Source organism: Lissotriton helveticus, chromosome 1_1, assembly GCF_964261635.1.
Source record: "Lissotriton helveticus chromosome 1_1, aLisHel1.1, whole genome shotgun sequence".
NCBI classification, from domain to species: Eukaryota; Metazoa; Chordata; class Amphibia; order Caudata; family Salamandridae; genus Lissotriton; species Lissotriton helveticus.
In genome coordinates this window covers 271,908,268-271,919,875 of record NC_136057.1, presented here as the reverse complement: position 1 = coordinate 271,919,875, position 11,608 = coordinate 271,908,268, and positions in this window count along the sequence as shown.

The following is an 11,608-nucleotide window of genomic DNA, read 5'->3' as shown; positions in this document are numbered from 1 at the left end:
GACCCTCTGCACAGCTACCAATCCTACTTCAGATAACACTGCAGCACAGGGATAGATACATTTCATATCAGAAACGTTCTGTAGATGTCAGAGAAAGATAACCCCTGCCCACACAAATTGCTCAGTGTCTCAGCCAACTTTCACACCTTCCTCCAGCTCACCCTCTGCCATGAATTCTCAAATGGGATTAGCTGGTAACGTACTTCAGTTGTTCTCCTCCAAATGTCAAATCAACTCCAGCTTATTCACATATATACCTCTGGGTCCAAGAACCTCCCTGTCACCTGCTTAGTCCCCCCACAATTCATCTTATCCGTCATCGTCTTCAACCTCAACATGGAGCCCCTTAAACTCTATTCACCCATGAAAGGACCAAAATTAAGCAAGATGCCAATGGCACACAACTCCACTGAAAAGACATTCAGCACCTCATGCACTGCTTGTATATCACCAAAAAGCTTAATGTATAGCATTTACTTGAAGTTTAACATCACCAAAACAGAATTTCTATTATTTGTTAAGTACAAAAAGAAACAACTAGTCTGAGCGTAGCTCGAAAACGTGGACAATCACTTCACCCTCAAGGAAACAACAAGAAGAAAAGCTGGACAGCTAGGTACCACCTATCTACACAAAAGTGGTTTCATTATTGCCATTCATGCCCTACTTCTGTTGCATCTTGATGGGATAAATATTGTACTCCTCAGTCTCCAAGAATCATTAGTGGCCCTTTGTGGGGCATCCTGCACTCTGCAGTGTCTTATCAAGTGTCTCCCCCTCCAATGACTCCTCATTGCTAACCTTGCCAGCCGGCACCATCTACAAATCCATCATGACCATCACTGCCGCTGATCTTGTAGACAAGCTCATCATCTCTGGTGGTTCAACGCATGCCCTCTGCCAAAGCACCAATCACACTGGAGACGAAAAGTATGCACAAGAAAATCAGGCCTTCTCTATTTGTGCCCCAGAATCTGCAAAGAGATTATTGTATATGTCAAGACTGCCCCAACCCTTCTCCAAATCCAAAAAGAAATGAATACATACCTTTTTTAAAGAACACCACATCCCCTCCAATGACTCGTGGACTTTGTTGTTGCCTTCAACATAGTAAAGCACTGCTCAGCTCCCTTTCAGCCAAGTTCACATTTTCAAATGTACATAAATATACATACCCACATACATACATACATACATACATACACACATACATACATAAATACTTACATACATACATACATACATACACACATACATACATAAATACTTTCATACATACATACATACATAGGAGGGTTGGGAAATAGGCTAGTAAGTCAGGAAAGAGGATTAATAGGGCAGCAGACAATGGTGGGGGAATAAGTGTTTTTTGGAGAGCGCACAGACTGAGAATAGGGATGGGGAGGGCTGATGGGTGGCCCAGGTGAACTGGGTAGAGTTAGATGCTTAGGCAGAAGAAGGCTCAGGCGAAGGTTTAATGAAGGGCCCAAGCAATGGAAGGTGGAGGCGAGGTTGGGATATTGAGAAAGTAAAGGTCACTGGGAGAATTCAACAGGGCAAGAGAAGGGCTGAGAGCAGTAGAAAACTGAAATAGCTTAAACCACTTCAAAATTGTACCAACTACGTAGTGTGCACAATACAAATGCCAATAACATAACATAAAGCATTGCAGAGGGCAATGTTTTTATGGAGCTGGGTAGAGAAGCATAGATTAGAGTAAAGATGTGAAGATAGTATCTTAACAGTGTAACTGGCATGGTAGATTAGAGTGTCAAAGCTGGATTGATATATTTGACAATATAACTTTTTTGGGTACTAAGAGGAATTAGTGGTGCACACCTAACAAGTTTGTACAGAAAACATGAATTTGTAAGTGCACTCATATATGTATGGGTGCGAAGCTAACACGGAAAGTAGCTATCCCAATTGTCTCCAAGTTGGGACACTAAAGTTCCATAGCATATCCAAACAATTGCTTGCACAATAAATCTAGGAGTGTAGTAATTCTTTGATAAAAGCTGATTCAAAGAGAGTCCATAAAGAAGCTTGAGCAGTTATCTATTATTTGAGACTTTTAGTGAATATATGAATGCTAGCATGTTTTGTCTATTGGTGATTGTCCTAACAGTGTTGTCAGGGCTAGAAAGATATAAACAAATCTTTTTGAACTATATCTTCAAATGTTATGTTTTGACTCTTTGTAGAGTCCACATCTCACTCTGGAGGGTATAAAGTCATTAAATGAGAAGCCACTGGGCTGGCCAAGTCTGAGGTCTAGGTAATGGCCATGTATTCAGTTTATTATGAAATCCAGGGACTGAGGAGGTGGCTCTGATGTACACTTTGGTGGGGTGTGAGGTACGAGAGGGTGTCGTCACGGCTCTGACTCTGTGGGTGCACAGCATGTCAGTGAGTAGAAGGCCGGTTGAAGATAGGTTTGTGGTCAGGGATTGGAAATTGATGCAGCTGTTAAACTAAGAGAGACTTGATTGTGCAAGACTGTATAACTGTGTGTGAAGAACGTGAAGATAGTGTGTTTGTGGACGGGGAGGCAGTGGAGCTCTTTGAGGTCTCGGGTCATGTGTGTGCATGGTGAGAGCCTGAATGTGTTTCTTGCTGCTGCGTTTTGTGTTCATTCCATATCAGACAAATATATTATAACCATCACCAGTGCAAGAGCCATATCAAACAGTATATTGTATCAGAGTATCCTAGATTAATTTAACTATGATAATTATAGCTCAGAATTTGTTAGAGTTAATGCATGAACTGCAGGTAGCACAGCTTTGAAACAGCGAGAGGCAATCACTGCACACTTCTTTCAACTTGTGCTGTGTATCAGGAAGGTGTTAGTTGTGAAGTATGAATGCTGCCTGAGTCGGCATGAGACCTTCCTTTTCAAATTGATTGCTCCTGGAGGAATGCAGCATGACTATTGTCAATGTCCTACTTTACTGAGAACATTAATGCACATTGCATATGGTGCCGCTGACATTCAGACATAGGAGGGGCGGAGGAAAGTCATTTATTCAACAGTGCTGCGTACCATGGATCATGCATCAGGAAAAACTCTGTTATCAAGATAGTTTATATTTCACACACCCCAGCGTTTACCAGGTGACAGAGATGGAAGCCTCCGTATTTCAACAAAGGTGGGCGTTTAAAAAAAACCTTTGCCTAGTTGCATGTTGTTCAGTCCCCTGAAGCCCGTCGCAGCTTTCTCAGATGCTGCCAGTTTTTAGGTCGAGCACCTTTCCTGGTTTGCTGCTCTGATAGTGTTTGCCTGTGTTCAACTTCAGCTCCCAAGCTGCATATATTTAAATATAGCATTCTACGTTCCACCGCTCTTGACACCACAGTAGTTTTACTACTGCCTCCCTTTCCCTGCCTCCCACTTGGTTGCTTGTTAATAATTGTTGACATTATCTATCAGAATTTTCTATCAGCACTGCTAGCATTTCACCAGCACTGTGCTGTTTCAATTTTATTGTGTATTTCATGGCTCCACTTTCTCTGCTCTCCCTCCCCCTCCCAATCAGTCACGGGGCTCCAGCGGCCTCACAGCAGAGCCAGGCCTCAGAGCAGGGGGCACTACTGTCTGTGCATACCCTGCTCCTCTCAGCTGTCTTAGCCATGGACTGGCAGTCTTTTACTCCTGACCAGCAGAATCCACGCCTTTAAACCCGCCGAGCAAGCCGCCCTCCCAGACTCAGAGACAGAGCAGTCTCGTATTTTTTGACTATTCTTCCTGAAATGTCTTCTCTGGGAACTAGAACATGTTATCACGTTTAGCAGCTTGGCTGTATTCAGGGATGTAATATGACAATTCTCTTCCTTCTTCCATTATTTTTTTCCTTCCCATCTGCATCCCTTCTTACCTTTCATTCTTTCCTTTAAACCTTTTTTCATTTTCCCCCTTGAATTCTCTCTCTTTCCTCTTTCCCTTCTTCTCATGTTTTTTTGTTCCTTATCTTTCTTTTTTACAACAAACTGAAAGATAAGACGTCCTACACAGTTCGAGGGATGCAATTACACGACCATTGTAGCCAGTGCTTAATTTGTAAATTATGAAGTCCAGGTGCTCAAATATTTGCCAGAGGCCCCACCTACTTTTCGCCGGCTCCACCCACTTCCTCCACTGTCTCCACCCACTTATTCCATTGGCTTCACCCACATCCTCAACTGGCACTGCTAAAAGTTAGATGTAATACCCAATCTGAATTTCAGCAAAGGAGCCTTCCTCATAGAAGGTTTTGATAGGAGGTCCCAAACGTACACATTTGAAAAATAAACTTCAATTTAACGACTTTTGGGAGTAAGAAATGAACGCTTAAAGTATTATAGAAAGGTTTTGTTGCAGGCCACACTAGAGAAATATTTTTGCTCCTGAGCAAAATAGAGTAAATTTTCAGCATGACCTGATAAATCACAAATATCGCTCAAAGGTGCTGAACAATCATGGACATGCACTGCCCTGTTTTGGAGCATGATTTAGCGAACGCTTTAATAAAGGGTGTTGATTCAGCTCAAAACATATGATTCAGACAGTCTTGATGCACAAATGGGTGCAAGGCCTGATATTTATGTGTTTATCTCGTCTTTATAGCTTGATTTTTCTCACCAGAAGTTGTAAGTCCTAGTCTTTGCAATGACATTCATAATTGCACTGAATTGAATGAAATTATAAAAAAGACACTCATAGGAATCTGAAACCTTGGCAATGATGGAGTGGGTGTCAGTATCACTGGGCAAAGGGTGCACTGCAATGAGAGCAGAAGGACTTCACTACCTGGCAAATGAAACTCTCCACTGTGAGCCCTGCAGCAAGAGAAAAGCACTTCCATCTATGCCTGGCTGTTCCCTATTTACTCATACCCAGTCTCTGCTGCGAGCTAACCAAGCTGTGTCCTGCCCCTTTTCATTCGATCCCACCCTGGACAGTAGTGTGTGGAAAAAGTAAGGTATCCAGAAAGAAAAATGAAATCAATATTGTTTAACATACTTTTATAAATTAGGTATTGATTGGCTAATGGGAGCAGCACTGTACGTGTATATGAACAATATGTGGAAGATGAGATGTTTTTTTCTCTCTAGTCTCTTGTTATGCAGCATTAACTTACTGGGGTAGTCGGGTTGGAACGTGGAAGTCTGTTACAGACTCGTGGCTGTGACTGACTTTATACAGTATCGGTCCCCTCTTAAGCATTATTATTGTGAAAGCATCGCTACGTCAATGTGATTCACTTCTGTACTTTTCACGTCCTTTTAGAGATGTCTGTCTGTGATTGTCCCAGTGAAGTTAAGTGGGCCAACATTTAGCTTATGTGATTATTTTAAGCATTTCTTCTGATTTAATCAAGCAAAAAAACTTTTAGTTTTTATGGCTATGAATTTGTATTCACACAGACCATGTTTGTTCCTTGAATTGGGAGTTGGAAGGGCCATTATTGTCTATGGATTTTTTATGTGTCTAGGTTTTTGCATATTTAAATTTTTATATATGATTTTTGAATTTTGTTTTCTCTATCATAGAGATTTCTAGGTATTAAGGGATCAGTTACACGTGACTCTTTTTAACTCCTGCCTGGCCTGGTTTGGTATGTGGATTTTTACTTCATAAAGAAGTAATGATAGAAACTGTTTAATTTCAGGTGGAATGTCTTTCCTTAGTCACACATTCTACATTTATAGCAATTATGTAAATCATTAATATTCCCGGATAGATACAAAGCCCTTCTATGAGAACAGAGGATTAAACAAAATGCGAAATTCTGTTTGGTTTTTAAACAAAGACTAATTAATATGCTGCATAATTCAAATTTTGTTTAAGGATCAGGTTTCATCGGACTGGTAAGTTTTCCTGACCTTTGATAAGCGTTGGAAGGGCGTGCATAGCAGAGGATGACAGCACTGAGTGTGCTGCAAATCCAAACTCAAAGTCTAAGCTCTGATTGACTGGCAAAAGAGATGAAAATGCTGAACAAGACAAACTTAAGACAAAATCCTAACTTCTGTGAATACCAAAAGTAGTAAGTTCATTCTGTGAATGCCAAAAGTAGTAAGTGCATTCTGTGAATACCAAAATAGTAGTAAGTTTAGGATTGAGTCTTAAGTTCATTCTATGAATCGGGCCCTTACAGCGTAGCAAAACTGTAGTTGGCCGGTGCTCCTGGCTTAAAAACGGAAGTGATGTATCAGGAGCACTCGCCAATAAGTATCCAGGAAATCGGGGCGATAGTGTTGTGACCAATTGAAAGCAGGAGCTCTAATTACACACCATAGAGTGATTCCAGCAGGTCTTGCAGACATCGCATGCGCGCTGATACTCAGTTAATAAAAAAGGGTCTCTTGCCAACTACACACCCAAATTGATTGACGGGCTAAACTTTTACTCATCTGGCTTCTGCCTGCCAGAAAGAAGCAGATGCCATGCAGTTGGGGATGATACTCAGTGAGTGAGAGAGTGTGTGGAGGTCCCTGTCCGCATGAGCTTCCAGCTGCTTTGGAAACAGTATTTTGGCCCCATCCACCTGCGTCAGACCAAAGACCTGTTGACCTTCAGCAGACTCCTTAAGACCTGGTTGTGCGATCAGTAGCTGCTGCTCCCCCTCCCCCTCTAGCGCCTTGAGACCCTCACGGGTGAGTAGCGCGCTCTATAAATGTTCTGATTGAAATGTTCTGATTGATTTCTGCTTTACTGTAAATGGGCCCAAAATGCCATGTACCAGGGCATTTTCAAGATGGAGAAAGTCTTCAACCACACTAAACCTGTGCTTTGAGGGCTAGGTTGTATGAGGGAGTGTCATAGGGAAGTCACCAGCAGCGGTGCGTCCATTGGGGCGTAGGGGCTTAGCCCCACCAGCCCACATGGACCCGCATCGCGGCCGCCGGCCGCAATCCTATTAAAATGAAATTACTGACTGACTGTACATAAACATTACAACAATAATCAGCCGCCGGGAATCCGGGACACACCTGCCGATTTCGGAGAGCGCAGGGGGGGGGGGGTGGCCTGCTGCCGCTGCCTTGAGTGACAGACTCAGGCTACAGCAGACCGTAGTGCGCAAGTGCGATATGGTATCCAACTAGCCGAAGCATGCGCACTGAAGCTCCCCAGCGGGACCCAGGGGTACTTGTTCGCCTGTCACAGCCCGGGTTTACAAAGGGCGACAGGGCGAACAGCAAATGTGCCCCCCTAGCCAATCCTGGCGCGTGGGGGTGGCACACACACTGCCTCTGCCATCGTGCCACAACTTAATGGCCAATCACTGCATGGCTTCACAGTGAAGCCATGCAGTGATTGGCCATTTCGCCGGGATGCGTGGCTTCCGTTTACTGCGCTGCTGTGACGTCGTGGTCCCTGGAGCTCAGCTCGTGACGCCCAGTAGTGAAGTGAAGTGAAGTAAAGTCAGTCTGACGATGATCGGGATGACGGGATCGGATCCTCCATCGAGTTCGTGACCTGTAAGAGGAACACCCAACAGTAAGACCTTAAACCTGCTACCTATTACCCTGTTATAAACTGACTTACACAATGTCAAATTCTATTCTGGGTGTGCAATGTCGGGTGTTGATGATTGGGGTGATTCTGAGGGCTGTTTCAACAAACTCCCGCCCTTCAAATGGAATTCTTAAGGAGACTTATGCATCAGGGTCTAGCGCCTCAAGGAAGATGAATTGATTGCCAGGCTCGGCGCTGGATTCTTCATCCAAGTGAAGGCCGCTGTGGAGTGTTTGTGCGGGGGGGGGGGGGGTGAGTGAGTGCTGCTTGTTGCTTTTGTGTATGAATAATGCTTTGCGTATCTTCTCAGCTTGCCACCACCACCAAGGGGCAGAGTTTTCCAGGTTTCAGTGATTCGTACAGCGCCTTGGTGCAATGATTCAAGGCGCACGAATGTATTTTGGCTATGTAATCTTTTTAAAGATCAGTTATTCGAACCTCTAGCCGTCCTCCATAAGCCTAGCTGATTATATCTCCACGGATGCATGCTTCTCCAAAGCCTGTGAATATTTTACATACAAAGGTACTACTGAGTTTTTTACATCTGCCGCCGGGAACAGAGCAGCGGCGGGAAATAATGGCCAGCCTGTCTTCATCTGCAAATGTGCGTCGTTTGGACTCTGTTTAGAATGGTCAAATAAATTAATTCTAACTAAGTCATCGGTAGATTCATTCAAAAGGTTAGGTTTCCCTTGTCAGATTGCCATAACTACTTAATCATATTCTGAGTGGGTTTATAAATCGCTAGCACATGTTTCATTCATCATTTGTGGTTAGACTAGACACTAATTGGTTTATTATCTTAGGAGCAGGAAAGCATGACTAGGATACCCACGGCTATTACAGTCTTGAGTCCGGTCCACGATCCACCCCATCCTTTAGTTTCTGTTTCTTTGTCTGTAGGCCGGAAGAGGAGTCTGCTTCGGGCATGTGCCGAGAGCTAGTGTCTCGGTTTCTGGGCGCTAGCAGCCCTGAGCCTGGGGTCTTTGAACACTGATTCTGCTCAGGATCACACAACTTGCAGACCAGCACAGGCCGCAGCAGCATGTTCCAGCAGGCGCCTAGAGCGGTGAGTCTGTGTGCTGGTTTATGGGGTCCCCCAAGGCCTCCCTCTCTTCTCCTCCCCTTCCTTTCCATGGGGGGGGGGAGGGTCTTTGAACACTGATTCTGCTCAGGATCACACAACTCGCAGAGGAGCACAGCGCAGGCCGCAGCATGTTCCAGCAGGCACCGGGAGCGGTGAGTAGGGGGCTGGTTTATGGGGTCACCCCAAGGCCTCCCTCTCTTCTCCTCCCCTTCCTTTCCATGGGGGGGGGGGCTTTGAACACTGATTCTGCTCAGGATCACACAACTCGCAGAGGAGCACAGCGCAGGCCGCAGCATGTTCCAGCAGGCGCCGGGAGCGGTGAGTAGGGGGCTGGTTTATGGGGTCACCCCAAGGCCTCCCTCTCTTCTCTGCCTCAGGGGTAGAGTTGGAATCAGAGCAGATTTCCTGCTCACATTATTATCTCTTCCCAGCTCGAGGAAGGTTCGCGTTTGTTGGGCAAACTTTAAGGATCTCAGTATGTTTTTATAGTGAAAAGGCCGCCCTTATTTTTGGTGTAAGTTGAACTTCCGGCGGCGAAGAAACCCCCAAACCCGGTGATCTCTGGAGGAAGGCATTTTCTAAACAGTGTAGTCTTTTTAATAACATATTTTTAGCCCCCACGAGGGACAACATACTAGTCAGTGTGTGATGTGACCTGGGTGAACCGGCGTAACTCAGTACAAAGTCGGATTGACAACGTGGCCCAGAACGTTAATGATCGCCTAATGTAACCTCTAACGATCACGAGCAAGACCTGCTGGTAACTGGGGTTATCTAAACAGTGCTCCGATTTCCTTATAAAGCAACTTGTTCTGAAATCTGTAAGCAGTCCCAGACTTGTCATATGTGTCAAGCAGCAACTCTGGGTTTTTGTTTTCAGAGGGCTGCCACTTGCTGCAAGGCTGTCTTTCAAGCGCATCCAGCCTGCGCCGCACAGGCCTCTACCAATCTCAAGATGGCAACGACAGGCTTTTTTTCACTTTGAAAATAATGAAATACAGTATTTCTGATATGACTGGATGTTCTCTGGATTTTGGATGAAGAAAAGGTGCTAATCCTGGACCCAAATCTTTCTAACACCGTTTGTGATTGTGAAATTGGATGGAAGGTGGCGCAGCATTTTTGTTATTGATTGGAAAGATGGTGTAGCATCCAATTTATGTTGCTGTCTGCTTTGGACTTTAGCAGTAATATGCTGCTATTAACTCTTCCCCTTATCATTGTCCTGACTTCTACCGTAGGGATCGTAATTCTAACAAACGAATACAGTGCTCGTCTTGCTGCGTGCGCTGTTTTTGTAACCTTATGGCTTTGAGGGATTTGTGCATTACCTGTACTGTATGTGTGATGTGACTATCTTGCTTATCGCTGTGGGTTGTAGTGATCCCTGCTCCTATGTGCTACACATCATGTGTGGGTTATGGCCATAGCTACTCCCAACCCAAGTCCCATCGCCCCCTTCCCCAATCTGACTTGTGACTGGCTGTTGCACAACCTTAACCATATTGGCTCTCAAACGGTCTCTCGTGTATGAAAACATAGAGATTTTTCGATAGGCAGATGCCCTTGACAGGCCCGCAGGGCTGGGGCAGAGTCACAATTATTACTGAGGGATGTAAGAAGTTATGAACGGTGCTCCACAGAGATCACGGAGTGCAAGCTTCTGCCATTGGAAACCAGTGCGGACCATATGACCCAACGGGGAGAAGGGAGTTCGGAACCTGCCCGTTCAGTTCTTGGATTCTTAGATGTACTAGCCATCACAATTTGGCTCAGATGGTGTTTAAATTAATTTTCTAAAGAATGAACGTCAATAACGTCTGTAGTACCACAGGATAATAACTGGCGCTTCTGACGTCACTGCCTCTGCCAAGCTGCATCGCTACTGCAGGCCAGTGAGTATTGCAGGCTGTGGGAAGAAGACCGACAAAAGCCAGGGCAAATGGCCCATGCAGAACTATCAATATCCTTCTATCAGGTAAAAAGCCTGATATTTATTCAACTCCATGAGCCCGGCCCTCAAAAAGGTACTGCTAAAACATGCGCTGCGGTCTAATTTCATGAAAAGCTTACAAATTTGGACGCTTAAATGGTCTCACCAACCACAAGTGTGTGTTGATTGTGCGATTTGAAGCAGGAATCATTATGAAAGCCAGCGCCAGGGCTATTCCTGAATGTGTTCTAAAAATGAAATGTCACAATCGTGATGGCAGCTGGAATTCATCACCAGGCTCCCTGACAAAGAGCATGTAAACAATTTATCCATAATTAAAAGTGGGAAGCTCCAAAATGTCCGAAGCGTTCTTGTATGGGCGCTGGCAAGTATAAATGTGAAATAAAAAGACCTCTAGCACTTTAAATGTAAACTCACCTTTGCCCTTATTTTTTATTTATTTTTTGCAACAGAGCTGTTTTAGAATTCAATAGAATAGACTGCTTTCTGTATTTAAACACCATATATGAATACTATAGGGCGTTCATTGTTCAGAGAGATATGTAGAAAGATGAGTGCTTTGAGAGACACTAAATCTTCTTTTGCTAGTTCCCAAATCTCTCTAATGGTGCAAAATGGCAACTCAGCAGTAAACAACCAGTAACAATTCTGCACGATTTAGTGTTCTCTTACTAAAATGCAGAGGGATCAAATGATTCATAAATTTATGGTTTAAATCTTTTTATTGAGATTTCCCAACATACATGAAAATAACCATGTAGGTTTAGTCGTCATGCCCTTAACAGTGCTAAACATTTTACCTAAAAGGGTTACGCGATTCATAAGTTTAAAGACAAATCTTAATAGTTGTGATGTCAAAATAAGCCGTTTCACTGGCAGTTGTTGTCCCAAAGATGGAGAAACACGTGCTACACTTTTGGTGGGTTATTTGTGAAAACCCTCTCACTACATGACAGCAGTTGTGTCACTTCCTCTTTAAGCACGGCAGTGCTCCCTTGACCATTTTACAGTGACTGGATCTGTTGAAAGAACTATATACCCTCTGCTTTGTGTCATACAGCAGGAA